We start from the raw sequence: 17528 nt of genomic DNA, 5'->3' as shown, positions 1-17528 counted from the left end.
GCAGGATCATTTCCATATGGCCAGTATGGGCACTGACCCAGCCCTTTCAGCTCTTGTCTGATGACATCACCACCACCACCACTACTGGCACTATTTCCTGTGGGTATCATTACACCAGCCCCCATGACAGAGGTGATGCAGGTAGTGCAGGGGGTTGTAGAGACAAGAGGTATAGCTAGGATTTTCAAATTTGTACTCACAGCTCTGTCACTATTACTCCCCTCATACCAAGCTACAGCTTCATATAAATTATTTTCACTTTTTTTTAGTTGGCACCCACTAACTGTCAAGCCACCTTCCTGTTGATATGTTGACTTATTTATTCCTTCATATCCAGGGTCTCAGATTATGAAGGAGGGAGTCCTGGATTTTATACTGAACCGAGAAGTGGGGTAGGATCTGGGAGTGGTGCCATCATCCAGGATGGCCATTTTTTCCCCTAGTCTTAAGTCCCCTCTTAAGTGCTAACATCAGTGTTAGGCTAGGCAGGCAGTGTTATGTGGCATGAGTGCATGCCCTGCCCCAGCTCCATCAAGTGGCCTTGCCTACTGTTGTCCTTCTACTCATCCCAGCTTGGAATCTTTTCAATAAGATCTGTCCTTCCTTAGAGAGACACTTGGCAATGTCCATCCTCCCAAGGACAGGCGTGCTCATCCCTCCTGCTAATCTCATGAAGTACATAAATTGCTTAAACTCATCTTACCTTGGCCGCAGCTGGGACTTTTGTGACTTAAATAGAACATGGTGAAGAGACAGATATGTGTCCTAGAAACATTTCCTCCTATAGAACAGGCTTGCCTTCCATGTGAAGCTGAGTTTGTGGATTACCCAGTGTAAGTGCAACCTAGACCAGTTGATGGGGAATAGAAAATTTACATCAGGCCTGGCACCCATGTCCCTTATGGACAGAGGTAGCTTATAAATGCGTATTCTTCAATGTCCTGTTTACACAGAAGTCCAAGTAGCTGATTCAAGAATAGAATTCGTATATAAGCCTTTGAAAAAAAAAAAAAAACACCAGAAGAAGCCACAGCTGTAGTAAAATGAGCCATAATTGAAAAAGGAAGGCTCTGGCCATGAAAAGTGTAACAAAAGGAAATATCCTTGGAATTCCAAGAAGAAATAGTTTGCTTGGATACAGCAAGCCCCAAAGATCTAGGATGAAAAGAAACAAATAACTGATCAGATTTTCTAATAGCCTTGGTCATATCCAAATAAACTCTAAATTGTCTATGCATGTCCAAAATATGCAGCATCCTCTCACTGTCAGTTTGTGGAGAGGGAAAAAAAGCAGACAGATTAATAGACTGATTAAGAGATAGCTCATTTCTTTGGCATAAAAGAAGGGTTAGTGCACAAGAACATACTGTCCTCATGAAAAATCAAAAAAGGAGAACAAACCATAAGGGCCTGCAACTCAGACGCCCGTCTGACAGAAGTAAACACCAACAAAAGAGGAACAATGTTGCAAGGAAGCTGAAGCAGCAGGCTCAGAAGGAGCCTAGGTCAACTTCTCCAAAACAAAATTAAGATCCCATGGGGGAGGAACAGGCTTCCTGGGAGGTCTAATATTAAGGACGCCTTTAAGAAATTGTCTCACCTCAAATCTAGCAGCTAAAAGAGGAGAAAAGGGAGGATAAGCAGAGATAGGTGGACCTTGATAGAAGAATAGGCCAAACCAGCATTGAGCAACTCGCATAAATAAGAGAGAACTAAAGGAGCATCCACAGTAAGTGGGTCCACGTTGTAAGAGAGACACCAAAAAGAAAAGCTCTTCTATTTGGATAAGTAGGATTTCCTAGTCATATGTTTTCTGGCCTCCTGCAGGACTTGCAGCACATCCTCAGAAAAAAGGTGTCTACGAGGAATCAAAATCCTATCATCCACAGTGTCAGTTGAAGCGTGGACAGGTGGGGATGGATAAGAGATCCCTTGTTTTGTGTGATTAGATCCACCCTGTGAGGTAACATCTAATGATTGCCCCTGGCTAGATGTAGAAGAAGAGGGAACCAGTGCTGTTGTTGCCAAAATGAAATCACCAACAAGATTTTGGGAGCATCCTGTTGAATTTTGAACTGGACTTTCAAAATGAGAGTAAGGGGGGGGAATGCATAAAGAAACACCCTCTTCGAAGAGAATGAGAGGGGTTCCACCTTCCATACCAGAGGACCTGGGACTCTGGTACAAAACAGAGGAAGATGTTCTTCGTCTTCCCTTGCTGCAGTCCTGACGCATGGTCCGATGCAGAAGCAATTTTGCGAGTGCAAGTTGGCGTTCTGAGATTTTCGAAACGGAGTTTCAGACCGAGTACAGAGTTGGCTAAGGAACATTTTGGTTTTTCTTGCCTCAGTATTTTGATGTCAGAAAAAGTGAATAACTGTATTTCTTGTGGGAAGCAGATAGGATTATCATACATTGTGTATACCTTGTTTAGGGCCTGAGCACGGCGTTGTTGGTTGCGCTCTTGTGCTAGATTTAATCTATTAAGAGGAGGCTTGATTGTGCTAGGTTAGTGTTTGGGAAGCGTTGCAATTATACTATGATCTAAGAAGCGCAAGGAAAAACAGTGAAGTCTAGGGAGGAACCGGCAGTCCCGGACGTCGGTCCTTTAGAAGGCTCAGGGAGCCAGAGGTTTTGCCAGGAGTCTCTATGGAGTCTCAGGCAGATACTTTACTGTTACAGGATGTGCCCTCTCAGGAAGTAGGCCAGGCTGAGGGGCTTCTCAGGTAACTGTTCTTCCCTCTCTTCCCAAGGTAGTTAGGGCCTCTCCTTCTGTTTCCAGAGCTTTAGAGGAAGGCCAAGTTCAGCTTCTGTAGGCTTCTCCTAGCATTTGGCTCTGTGCCTAAGAAACATATGCTTAAAATGGCTGAAGATTTGATTACTCTGATTAGAGGTTCTATGCCCCACCTGATAAGAGGCCTAGGGTGGAACAGGAGTTTGATAGTTTTGAACAGTGTTCACAGGCTTCAGAGTCTTCTGTGGAAGACTTGCAAGAGTTTCCTGCTTATTCTGATTCTGATGTGGATGATTCCACTCCTTCAGCTTCTCCTCCTGAGGATTTTTCATTTTCAGAGACTCTTCACTCCATGAGGGAGCATTTTAAATGGGAAGGCCAAGATTACTCTGACTCCAAAAGGCTTAGGGAATTCTTGTTTTGCCTCAGCATAGGCCCTTAGCTATTCCTCCGGTGTTGAATGTGGTGGAGGATGTTTTGCAGAGGCTTCTCTGAACCCTGATTCCTTGCCTCCTGCTCCTGTTAAGCCTGATAGGTATTATAGGGTGGCTCATAAGTATTTGTTTAAGAATCCCAGGGGACCCAGAAACTGTTTCTCAGGGGCCTAAAGGTGTTAAAGCTTCTGTTGTTAAAAATCCTGTACCCTCTGATAAAGAGGCAAGGGCTTTGGATAGGTGGGGTAAGAAAGTATATACTTCTTCCACTCTAGCCATGAGGCGTTGAATTGTCAATTTCATATGCTGAAATATCAGAATTATCTCCTTTCACAATTGAAATCTAAGGTGGATGCTTTGGCGGAAGGTATTGAGTGTAAAGAATTGCTGGATTTGGTTCATGTGTCTGAACAAGTGGGTAAGCATTCTTTGCAGTGTGGTTTTGATGCTGTTCAGGCCTCCTCGAGGGTGGCTGCTACTAGTTCTGTTCTTGACATGCATGGTTGAAGGATCAGAATTTAGCTGAGCATGTTAAGACCAGGATTTTGGATGCTCCTTTACAGTCTGATGTGTTGTTTGGACCGCCTGTGGAAGCAGTTTTAAAGAAAATGGAGGACAAAGCTAAGTCTATGCAGACTGTTAAAGATTTTTGCAGGTGCAACCTCCAAGTTTAGTAGAAATTGGCCTGCTAAGGGGTGGACATATCCTGCTTATGGTTCCCAGTCTAGGGGTAGATCTAGACGTGGTAGGGGCAGGGCTCAAGGTTCGTTTAGGCCTAGATCAGACAGTTCACCTGCTCAGACTTCTGGTGAGGGCAGGGGTCAGTCCTTAGCAGAACCAATGACCTGCCTTTTCAGCTGCCAGTGGACTCGTCTGGCAGCTCCTTTGGGAGGAAGATTGTCTCTTTTCAAAGAAAATTGGGATTTAATCACTCAAGACAGATGGGTGCTGGATATCATTCATCACGGTACAGATTTTATTGCCACACAATGCTGACTTGCAAAGGCATGCCAGATGTTCCTCCTCCACAAAGAAAAGAGGCTCTCAAGCAAGTTTCTCAGTTACTCCAGATAGGGGCTATTCAGCCAGTCCCTGTGTCAGAAATTTTATTCTCGCCTGTTCCTAGTACCAAAGAAGGGGAACACGTGGAGACCAATTTTGGATTTGTCTATCCTCAACACTTATCTGGACATTCCCAAGTTCAAGATGTTGGCGTTACAGCAACTGTTACCTCTGCTGGGCAAGGATCACTGGATGGTAACTTTGGATCTCAAGGAAGCTTACCTTCATGTGCCCATAAGGCTAAGTTGCAGAAAGTATCTTTCATTATCAGTTCTCTGCATTGCCCTTTGGCTTATCTACTGCAGAGTATTCACAAAGGTTCTGGCTCCAGTGATAGCTTACTTCAGGCTTCAAGGCATTCAAATTTATCCTTACTTGGCGACTGCCTGATTCTGGCTCAAGAAAAGGAACACCTTCTACAGCATCTGGAATATGTGATAGCAGTGCAAACATGGCTAGGGTATTCTGTGAGCGAAATAAAGTCCAGTCTAGTACCCTCTCAAGACATGTGCTTTCTGGGTGTGAGACTGAATACAGCAGCCCAGATGGCCTTTTAACCCCGGACAAACAAAAGAGTCTGTCACTTTACTTCCATCAACTACCTCATCAGTCCGTGCTGACTGCAAGGACAGTCCTTCAAGCATTAGGGTTCATGGCATCTTGTATTCTGGTGCTTCCCAATGCCAAACTGCATATGAGGAAGCTGCAATGGTATCTCAAAATGTATGGACACAGCACTGCCAAGATTTGGACACTGTCATTCAAATAATACCTTGCCTTCAAAAGGAATTCTTGTGGTGGGCTCAGGAATGTCACCTAAACAAGGGACTCTCTGTGACCCGGCCAGAGGCGAGTCAGATTTTAACGACAGATGCCTCGGACACTGCTTGGGAGCTCATCTAAATGGAAAGTGGATACAAGACAAGTGGCCTGCCAGACTACAGCATCTACATATCAACATGAAGGAGATGTTAGCAGTCCAGTTTGCATTGATGGCGTTCAAGGAGTTACTTCTTCCAGGGCAGGTGTTGATTCTGACAGACAACACAACTGTCATGTGGTACACCAACAAGCTAGGGGAACACATTCTTATCCTCTATGCAGGCAAGCAATGATTTTATGGGAGACTGCGTTAAGCCTGCAACTGACTCTTCAGGCAAGGTTTCTGCCAGGAGCACAGAACTCCTAGCAGATGTATTAAGCAGACAAATCATGGATCCCCACGGTGGAAACTGGATCTTCATGTATTTCAGAAATTGACAGTGTCATGGGGAACTCCAGACATAGATCTGTTCGCTTCTCCACTAAACCACCAGCTGCCAAAGTATTGCACAAAGGGGTTTCATCACACAGCTTGGAAAGTGGATGCTCTGTCTTTCAGTTGGAAAAACCTTCATGTCTATGCTTTTCCACCTCTACCTCTTCTTCCAAAGGTATTACTAAAGGTCAGACAGGACAGGCCAAGGATGATTTTGATAGCTCCAGATTGGCCTCGGCAACACTGGTACCCACTTCTAAGGAGTCTTGTAAAGAAGCCTCCATGGCCTTTACCTCTGATTCCTCATCTGTTATCTCAGAAGGACGGTCATCTGCTCAATGTCAAGCTTCAATCTCTCCATCTCACAGCTTGGCATATTCTGTGTTGAAACATGGAAGGTCTCAGCTTCCTCAACAAGTTTTAAATGTGATTATGGAAGCTAGAAGGCCTAGTACTAGGAGAGTGTCATGAAAAATGGAAGAGATTTTTATTTTGGTGTACAGCAAAGAATTTGGAGATTTCAGAGCCTAATTTGAGTGTGGCTCTTCAATATCTTACTGAGTTATTGGACAAAGGTTTGTCTTTCTCTTCCATAAAGATTCATGCTGCAGCAATTTCAGCTCACTATGATTGTGACCCACCTTTGTTTTCGCATCCTTTGTTCAAGCAGTTTCTTAGAGGGCAAAGAATATAAGACCCCCGTAGAGCTCCTACTCCTGCTTGGGATCTCAATTTTGTGTTGGAAAAACTTACTCTACAACCTTTTGAGGCAGCTACTGCTGAATTGAAATATTTGTCATGGAAGGCGGCTTTTCTGTTGGCTATTACTTCTGCAAGAAGGGTGTCTGAGTTGCAGGCCCATGTGGCAGTAGAGCCCTTTTTGATTTTCCATAAGGACAGGGTATCATTACGTACTAATCCTTCCTTTATGCCTAAGGTGGTTTCTAGTGTGGCTTTAAACCAAACTATTCATTTGCCTCGTTTTTGCAGATCCTCAAAATAAAGGCCAAAAGATTTTGCACACTTTAGATGTACACCGGCAATTGCGTTATTATTTGAGCAGGACTAAAGATTTTAGGCAGTCTCAGCAGTTACTTGTTTCTTTTGCTTTAAGTTCACAGGGCAAACCTGTGTCAAAACAAACTATTTCTAGGTGGATTGGCTTTTGCATTGCATTTTGTTATTCCCATCATGGCAAAGGTTCCAGCTGGGATTAGGCCTCATTCCACTAGGGCTACTGCCACTTCAACAGCATTTCTAAGGGGTGGCAACTAAGGATATTCTGGAAGCAGCTACTTGGAGTTCAGTGCATACTTTCTCTAGGCATTATCACCTGCCTATATACTCTAAGTCTAGAGCTGGTTTTGCCACAGCTGTTTTACAAGGCATGTTGTCAGCTCCTGCTACTTTATAATTTGCCAGCCTCCCTTACCTCTGCTTTGGGATTCTACCCAATAGTCAGGACTGCAGCAAGGGTAGTCTAAGAATATTGTACAGTTTTGTACCTACCATAAATGTAGATGTTAGGATTCCTCCTTCCCTCTGTGTTTCAGGGTGGTGGTGTAGGTGCCTTTACATGCTTATATTTTTGTATATATATTACTGTATATATTGTACATGTTTATTGGTGCAGGTTGTTTTTGGGACTTGTCTTTTTGGGTCTTCTGACATCTGGGGCAAGAAAAGACTGAGGAAATGACGTCGGTCATGCGCATTAGTACCCTGGCGGCGTCAGTCTAAAGCCCATGATGACGGCGATCAACTCTCTGGTATTCGACTGGGGACTATACCCAATAGTCAGGACTGCAGCAAGGGAATCCTCGAACATCTACATTTATGGTAGGTACAAAACTGTACTTTGTCTGTTCAGAGGGGAGGCAAAAAGATTCACTAGAGGAGTACCCCACTGGTGGATAATGTCCAAAAACACACCCCCATGAAGCATCCATTCATGGGACTGAGTTAAGGGGCTGCTCAGAGTGTCTGCCACAAAGTTCTGACCAGAAGGAATATAAACTGCCTGAAGAGTCACTTGATGGCAAGATCCCATACCAGAAGTACCAACCACTAAAGAAGATAAGATCTTGTTCTGCCCTGCTTGTTGATATACCATATCACTGTGGTATTGCCTGTAAATACCTTGAGAGGCCCTGGAGAAAAGAGACTGAAAGGTCTGATGAGCCAGCAGAAGGGTTCTCATCTTTTTGACATTGATGTGCTCTTTCTGCTGATGAGGTGACCGCACCCCCCCCCTCTACCTCTAGGGAGCCAAAGGTCACCCCCATCCCATGTCCGAGGCATCCATAAACAATTCTTGAGAGGGAAGAGGGGGATGAAAAGGGATCCCTGGATTCAGAGACAATTGCTGAATCCACCAGAGAAGTTCCTTCTTGAGACAGAGAAGAAGAGGAACTACAAATTCTAGAGGATGAGCATGTTGAAGCCACACTGACTTCAGAAACCACTGAAACTGTCTCATATGAAGTTTGCCAGTGGAAGCATCGGAATGGTGGATACCATGAAACCCAGAGGTCTCAGAAACTTTCTGGCAGTAATGGAAGCCAGAGAAAGAAGAATGTAAAATTAAAAAAGGAGAGTTAAGGCTTTTGGAGGGGCAGGGATGCAAACATTGGCACCATCTGAATCCTGCAACCCAGAAATACATGATCCTAAGGAGGAGTCTGAGAAGACTTTTTGAAATGTATAGTGACCCCTAGGCTTTGAAGAAGGGATAAGGCAAAATAAAGATTTTTCAAAAGGGTCTTTGGAGAGGACACCTGAATCAGCAAGTTATCTAAGTAAGGAAATATTTGGATCCCTTGAAGCCTGCAAAAGGCAATCACAGGAGCAAGGCATACCTTACAACTGTCCAGATTTTCAGCTCATATTTTTGTTCTGTTCCTCATAAAATTTGTGGTTTTCTGTCAAATCACTGGGATGATCTGAAGACTGAAGTCACTAAATAATGAAATGCATTTGAGTTTCAGACTTCAAATCCTTCAGAAAATGTATGTTAGATCTAATCTTGTTACTCTAGCAACTTTCTAAGTTTATGAGAGTAATATTTAAATATGCTCCTATTTTTGGGCCTTTGTCCCCCATTTTGTCAGACTTTACCCAGATTTCTTGCACTAAGAGGTTGAGAGGTATGGAGCAAGGCATTTGATGAACACCCTTGGGGCTGTAGAAAGGGCAAAACAGAGAACTGAAAATGCCAGCAACAGAGAAATGCAAAAACTTCCTGAAAAGAGGATGGATCAGGATATGGAGATTTGCGTCCATGAGATCCAGAGACACCACATAAGTCTGAGGGAGCAAGAAAGGAAATAGAATCTGAAGGGACAACATCCAAAAGGAAGGTTCCTTTAGAAAAAATGTTTAGATGAGAGAGGTCTATAATAGGTCTCCAAGTGCCCCCTTTTTTCTGGGCACTAGGAACAATCAGGAGTTGAATTCTTTCCCCCTTTGTGACACAGGCACATCTTGAATAGTACCCTGTGCCAAGAGATCTTGAAGAACCTCTGGTAAAAAGGAAAGATGTTCCCAAGGAGGCTGAGGAATGCCCATAAAAGGAGGACAGGATTTCCACACCATGAAGTACCCTTGACGAATGATTGACAGAACCTAAGAATTCTGAGTGATCTGAAGTCAAACTGGAAGAGAAAGTGAAAGGTAAAGAGAAAGAGGAATAAGACTGGGAAGGGACAGTCACACAGCACCTGGTTTGTCCAGAAAGGAAGGCTTTGAAGTCCCCAAAAATTTAGTAGCCTTGGCAGGAGGAGCCCGTTTGCCTCTCTTATAACCTTTAGTAGAAGAATGTGATTGCCTACAAAAGGCAGGCTTAACAGGGTAGTTTCTATGAAATCTAGGCACAGGAGATAGAAACAGGTTTGAGCTCCCGTAAGGCCTTACCTTATCCTGAAGGGACTTAAACAAACCAGCAGCAGCTTCTCCAAACAAAAGTATAAAATCCAGAGGAGCATCCATCAACTTAGCTTTAATATCATCAGGTAGAGATTGAAGTCTAAGCCAAGAATACCTCCTCATAACTGAACCAAAAACAGCATCCCTAGAAGAGGCATGCACCACATCATAACTGCATTTAATAGAATGACAAACAACTTGAGAGGAGGTCCCTAGCAAGGAGAGAACAGAAGTTTTTACCCTCAGAGTCTGGGAAATCAAATATAAGTTGACTGACTTGAGAAAGAAGAGCCAACACATACCTAGACATATGAGTCTGATAATTAACAGGCCTTAAAGATAGGGTAGCAGGAGTGTAAATTGTTTTGCGCTGCCTGTCCATAGCTCTGCTGTCCTTGTCAGAAGGCAATAACATGGGCGAAGAAAGCAATTGAGACTGCTTATCACAGGCTACAGACACTACCGAGGAGTCAGCAGCAGGACATTTATGTAGAAAAGAACAGATGTTCTTCGTGTTTCACTGTTCCGGTCATATTTGGTTTATCTGCTTGCAGTAGCCCTCGTCCTGCGTCAGTTGCTGTCCCTTCTTCCATGAAGTCAGGTCATCAGGGGTATAAAACATGCAGCCGATGCCATTACATCAGTCTTTCTTGTCGTGCAGTGCCCAAAGCAGAAGCAGTTCGCAAGTGCCGGTCGGCTAACTTCTGAAATTTTCGTTTTCAAGTTTCAGAACCAAAGTCTTCAACTAAAAGCTAAGTACCCCATTGGGGAAACTTTTTCTTGCTCTAAACCAATGTCAGTAAAAGTAAATAATTGCATTACTTGTGGAAAGCAAATACCTCATAAAGATTTTCATTCGTACTGTATTCCTTGCTTAGGTCCTGACTACGATGTACCTCACTGTCGGTTTTGAGCCTTATTTAAACCATGAACTATCCGTCGTCTGTATATTTTCGCTTCTAAATATTTTGGTGCTTGGTTCAATTATCCTTATATGTCTTCGGTAAGCCATCCGACTACCGACATTCCGAAAAAACGCAAAGATAAAGACAGAGACAGGCCGCCTAGGTCCAAAGCTGCTGATGACGCTTCTCCTAAGCCAGTCGCCAGTATGCCAGTACTTAGTGAGGCACTTTTGCAGCCCCCGATACCCACTACTTCAGATTCTACTGAGACCCATTCGGAGTCCGGTATGCCGCGAGATGCTTCAACTGTGGAACCTGCGGATGTCTCTACCTTGGATGGGTCCAGAGCCACTGTGCAGGCATCGGCATCTGAGGGTGTATTCAGGCCTACTGACTTGCACATTAAACTGATGCCATCTTTTTCTTCAAAGCCTAAAACTCGAACCATGCCTAGAAAACTGATGCCCAAACCGCATGGTCAGGCCTCTATGCCTAAAAAACAAATGATAAGAATGACTGAAGACCTTATTACTTTAATCAGGGGAAGCCAGCCTTCCCCCTCCAAGAGACCTAGGACTGAGTTTGCTTATGATGCTTTTGACCAGGATTCTGAATTTTCTGTTTCCTCTGATGACCAGGATTTACCCTTATCTACTTATGAGGATTCTGATGCTGAGGACTCTATTCCCTTTCCTTTCCCTCCAGAGGATTTCTCTTTTGGTGAAACCTTGCATACTCTCGGGGAACATTTTTGTTGGGAAAGTCAGGATTTTTCTGATTCTAAAAAGAGGCTTAGGGATTTCTTACTCCTGCCCCAGCACAGGCCTTTAGCCATACCTCATGTACTAGACATTGTTGATGATGCCTTTTTGGAATCTAGCTTGGCCTCTGACTCCTTACCTCCTGCTCCCAGAAAACCTGATAGATATTACAAGGTCCCTGACTCTCACAAGTTCCTTTTTAAAAATCCTACTGCGGATCCTGAGACCATTTCCCAGGGACCCAAGGGCATTAAAGCTACTACTACCAAAAATCCTACCCCCTCTGATAGAGACTCCAGGGCGCTGGATAGATGGGGTAAGAAGGTATACACTTCAGCAACTTTGGCCATTAGGGCCTTAAACTGCCAGTTTCATATGTTAAAGTATCAGCAACATATTATTAGATAACTTGAACAGAAAATTATGTTGATTCCTGATTGTGCTAAAAATAAGGATTTACAGGATTTACTGCATTCAGCTGAACAAGTTGGAAAACATACTTTGCAATGTGGTTTTGATTCACTAGAGGCATCTTGCAGGGCTGCTGTGACTGGGTCTGTACTTAGAAGGCATGCTTGGCTTAAGGAGCAATCCTTGCCAGATCATGTTAAAGCGAAATTACTGGATGCTCCCTTAAACCAGGACCGCCTGTTTGGCAACAAGGCAGAAGTTGTTCTTAAAAAGATGGAGGAAAAAGCTAAATCTTTGCAAACTGTTAAAGATTTTTTACAAGTACAACCTCCAAGGTTTAGTAGGCATTGGCCTTCCAAGAATTGGTCCTTTCCTGCCTCTTCCATACCTTCTCAGACCAAACCCAGATCCAGCAGAGCTCCCAGGCTTCAGTCCCAGGGTATGCACAGGACTAAGCAGTGGGGGGGGCCTCCACTTCCAAATCTGGGAGTAATAAAACTCCCCCCTATGGTAAACTGTCTCAATGACTTCTTTTTAAAACTTCCAAGCACTTCTCAACTGACTGCCCCTTTGGGGGGAAAGATTGCTCTTCATGCAAAGAACTGGGAACTCATTACCTTGGACAAATGGGTTTTAAATATAGTGTCCCAGGGATACAGATTTCACTTCCACACGTTACCAACACCAAGCGGGTGGCCAGCTCTACCTCCAAATCAGTGGACAGAGGCCCAAAAGCAAGTACTTTCTCTGTTAAGCATAGGGCTATTCACTTGGTACCGGAAGAGGAACAGGGGCAAGGTTTCTACTTGAGACTTTTCCTGGTACCCAAAAAAGACAATTCATGGCATCCTATCCTGGACCTGTCTACTCTAAACACTTTTTTGTGATTCCAAAATTCAAGATGCTGACTCTTCACCAGTTGCTCCCTATGCTAGGCAAAGACTCCTGGTTGGCAACACTAGATTTAAAGGAAGCATACCTGCACATCCCAATCAGGGAATCTTGCAGAAGATACCTATGCTTCAAAGCAGAGGCTACATGCACTATCAGTTCTCTGCACTGCCCTTTGGCTTATCTACTGCGCCCAGGGTATTCACAAAGTGCCTAGCTCCAGTTATTGCATTTTGTAGGCAAAGAAATATTCAGATATACCCATACCTGGACGATTGTCTAATTCAGGCAGAAAGCCAGGACATACCTTTGAATCATCTGGCTTTTGCACAAAGGGTGCTAACTTGTCTGGGGTGCACCATAAATGAAAAAAAAATCACACCTGGTACCCTGTCAACATATTCCTGGGAGCAAGTTTGAATACAACTTCCCAGATGGCTTTCCTCACACCAGAGAAACAAGTTCATTTGACAACCTTTCTTTACACCTAGGTCTATCCCTTGGCTGCTGTGCTTCCCCAGCTTTGGTGTACACACTTTGTTTACCCTGCCTGTTCGTAAGGCACTAACATTGTGAAACTGCCCTGTACTGTTGGCCAGCTACCTCATCCCATCTCATAACAGCCGTCTTCACCCTAAACTAAGGAAGTGATTCATATCTCGCCCTGAGAAATAGCCCCGCAAGGACAATAAAAAGGAAGATATTGCCCTGCCTGTTCGTAAGGCACTAACATTGTGGAACTGCCCTGTCCTGTTGGCCAGCTACCTCATCCCATCTCATAACAGCTGTCTTCACCCTAAACTAAGGAAGTGATTCATATCTCGCCCTGAGAAATAGCCCCGCAAGGACAATAAAAAGGAAGATATTGCCCTGCCTGTTCGTAAGGCACTAACATTGTGGAACTGCCCTGTCCTGTTGGCCAGCTACCTCATCCCATCTCATAACAGCTGTCTTCACCCTAAACTAAGGAAGTGATTCATATCTCACCCTGAGAAATAGTCCCGCAAGGACAATGTTCATAAGGCATTAACATTGTGGAAATGCCCTGTCCTGTTGGCCAGCTACCTCATCCCATCTCATAACAGCTGTCTTCACCCTAAACTAAGGAAGTGATTCATATCTCACCCTGAGAAATAGCCCCGCAAGGACAATAAAAAGGAAGATAGTATGTGTTTTTATAACTTCTGTCAATAAAAGCTGCACTGTATAAACTTTTGTAGGTTTTAAAGTACACCTTCCTGCTAGGGAGACCAACAGCCATAATCTTCCGATTTCTCTTCTTAGACCACCTTCCCTCCTACACCACTATAAATACCTAGTATCCCTAAGGTCCTCCTCTATTTCCAAGACCAGCTACCTCCTAAAGGAATCTGTTGTAGCTATACAGCCTTTGGCCACTAAGTGGCACCCTATCCTAGATCTAGCATTCTGTCTACATATACATCATACACGAATATAGCACTCCTTGCTTGTAAAGTCATAGTCCCACTTCATTCCTCTATCACCTTACTCTGTACCAACTCATCTACCCTCTCCCTATCCCTACTATCAAGACTAACACCTTCTACCCTTTTCCACCTTCACTTACCTTAACCTCAGCTCTCCACTGATTGTTCTCCTAGCGCTCACTCCTTCTGTAGCTCTACCCGCTCCGTATACCCTGCGGGCTCACTCTGCTCCCCTACCCTGCCCCCAATTCTCACCCGCCCTCAGTGCATCTACATTTATACACACTAACCACACCCTCTATCCTTACAATCAATTACATCAACCAACCCCTTAAAGTGCTAAAACCCACTTCCTACTACTCATTATCCAACTGCATCCATCTCTGTATACTAACCTACGTATTTATTCTACTATGACACCTATCATTACCCTCACACACTTTAATCTCTTACTTCTACTATCAGTACTTGCTCTTTTAGCTGTACCCTATCTTCTTACTTTTTATGAACGCCTTAACCACCATCAATTTCATATCCCCACAAAACAAACCTTGACACCAGCACTTATCTCTTATAGCCATAATCAAACATCCCTTCCTCCAAACTATTTTGTCAGCCAAATTTCACAGACTCACTCATATCACATACCACAGCACCAAAGCTAGAAAGCCTCTGAACCTTATATGTAAAGCTTTACTTTTTAATCTATCAATACAAGTCCACTCCCTAATTGATGGGGACATACACCCAAACCCTGGCCCAAACCATACAACTACCACACACCCTACCACACCAACCTCTACTAATGCACATCTGATCACTAAACCTCCTAACTCTCTCCTAATAGCTCACCTCAATATTCGAAGCATTAATAATAAAGTTGTCCACCTACATGCCCTCATGGATGTACATTCATTCGACATCTTCTGTCTCTCTGAAACATGGCTAAAGCCAACAATGCAAGACACAACTGTCATCCCCCCAGGTTATAGTATCCTCAGACTGGACCATAACTACAAGAAAGGAGGAGTAGCTATTTTATATAAATCTGAATTACAAGTTACTGCCATAAACTCTAAACCTCCTCTGACTAGTAATGCTGAAATTCTCATCTCCAAAATTCAACTCAACAAATGTAAATCCATTTACATCATCTGTATCTACCTTCCCCCAGGCAACAATATTAACATCTTCGAGGCTATCTTAAGTTGGATATCCTCCACCTACCCACAAGAAACCATAATTCTTGGGGACTTTAACATAAACTGGTGGAGTTGCACATCTGACCAGCCTACTACCCATATCAACCTACATGGTTTCAAGCAAACCATTACATCCACCACTAGAACCAACAAACATAATAGCAATGACAGCACCCTAGATTGGATTCTTACAAATAGTCATAACCAATCTTATGAAGTAGGGACACTCCCTGAAGATACAAGTGATCACTCTCTCACCTCATCGCTCAGTGTCTGTTATTCTAAAAGTGTATTAATTCTGGTTTAAGCACTTGGGCTTTCAAGCCAGTTATTTTACATTAAGAGGGTTCGTGGTCTGCACTCTTGTGGGAGGAGAGGCTGGACTCTGCCCTTCTGAGCTGGGAATTTCTGGTTAAAGGCTTATAGTGCATGCATATCTGAACTGTTCCTTACTGAAGTTGGTGCGCCTTGTTTGCTGTGGCATAGACTGGATTCGGGCCTGCTGGATCTAGCTTTGTTTGTGTAACTTGAGCACTAATCCAGACATTCTCTAAAGTATTCAATGGTATTTATTACTGCTTGGTTGTAACTTGATTAAAGTGTAGCTATCATTCAAGTCTTTTGGATTAAGCACTTGGGCTTCAGAACAGTTGTTTTACATTAGGAAGGTTTGTGGCAAGCACTGTGGTGGCAGGACAGGTAGCTTTCATCCTTCTAAGTTGGGAACTGCTGATTGAGAGCCCAGTGTCCAAGTGTATTAGTTCTGGTTTAGGCACTTGGGCTTCAGGCCAGTTATTTTACATTAAGAAGGTTCGTGGTCTGCACTCTTGTGGGAGAAGAGGCTGGACTCTGCCCTTCTGAGCTGGGAATTTTCTGGTTAAAGGTTTATAGTGCCTGAATATTTGAACTGTATCTTACTGAAATTGGTTCACCTTGTTTGCTCTAGCATAGACTAGATCCAGGCCTACTGAATCTAGCTTTGTTTATATGCTTGTTGTTTGTTTGCTTGTTATTTCCTGGAAGCTAATTCCACCTAATACAACTTCTCAGCTTCTGTGGAGCACTAGTGATAGCTGCATTGCTTACTGTACTTATTTCCTTGTTTCACTTGAAAGAAAGTTACTATTTGTCGCTTTTGCATTTAGTTACTTGTAACACATTGCACTCAAGTTACCTGGCACTTGCTCACTAAAGCAATTATATAAGTCAGCACTAAAAATTAAAAGCACTACACCCTCACTCCCCACTGGCCCTTGTTTTCAATTAAGGATTTCCCAATATTATTCTAGCATGTCCAAAGGTCAGTTGTCAATCTCCTCTCCGGTCCAGCTGGTGAATCTGGGAATCTTGAGGCAATGTTATAACTGCCTCATGTACACAGACAACCCTCTCCTCCTCCCACATAACACAAATACTTGCGAGAGATGCAGCTATTTAGCCAAACTGGAGGCTGAGCTCTCTCAACTCAGGACTGGCAAGACCAGACAGGAGGAGAAGGCAACTACACACACCACAAAACCAGCCTCACATAATGCTACCACTCCACTGAATCAAACACATAAACACACAAAGACATACTCGGAGGCTCTGAGTAAAATTTACCTAAACAGCAGAGGCCTCCAAAGCAGACACCCAAACAACTGCTACCTCAAGACACCCCACAAGCAACACATAAACCACAAAAGCAGTGTGCAAAGCAGTCACAGCCCTTAAGGCCAAATACAACACCAAACATACTTGTCATAGGTGACTCCATAGTCAGACACACTGACGTCCCACTCACCAGGCTGAACAAGGAGAGGGTCACAGTAAGCTGCCTATCGGGCGCTAGAATCCGCCACATAACACAAGCACTCTGGTCACTCCATGGCAAGTACAAATATGACACAGTCATTGTCCATGCTGGTGTGAACGACCTGAGACGCACCTCCCTGGACTACATGAAAAGAGACATAGAGGAGCTCTCTGATTATGTAGCCCAGGCAGGTATGACCCTAACCCTGAGCAGTATCCTTCCTTCACCAAGAATGATGCCACAATATAGAGACAAGATGATCAGCTTTAACAATTGGCTTAATGTCTGGTGTCATTCAAAGGGGATCCAGTGTCTGTCTGCCTGGGATGACATGCTTGACAAGCCACGCTGCTTCAAGGGACGGCTTGCACCTGTCACCCCTGGGATTCGGATATTGGCTAAGGCTCTTGCCACCCCATAGTGCCTTTTTAGGCAAGGCTCAAATTCTAAACCTACCACCCTAGAAAACAAAAATGGGAAGAAACTGAGGGTAATGCTGCTCAATGCCAGACGCCTAAATCTCAAAATGCACGACTCGAGGCCCTTCTCAGTATGGAGAACATCGATGTCTGTGCTGTAACTGAAACCTGGTTCAAGGCTCCTGAGAGCACCCGGCACTATTAGGTTTTACCTCATATCATGCGTTCCGCCCCAAAACCCGGACCACACCACAAAAGGAGGGGTGTATCCATATTCATAAAGG

The sequence above is a fragment of the Protopterus annectens genome, chromosome 2.part2, assembly GCF_019279795.1.
Source record: "Protopterus annectens isolate FY-2018-M chromosome 2.part2, PAN1.0, whole genome shotgun sequence".
NCBI classification, from domain to species: Eukaryota; Metazoa; Chordata; order Ceratodontiformes; family Protopteridae; genus Protopterus; species Protopterus annectens.
This window is presented reverse-complemented; position numbering follows the sequence as displayed.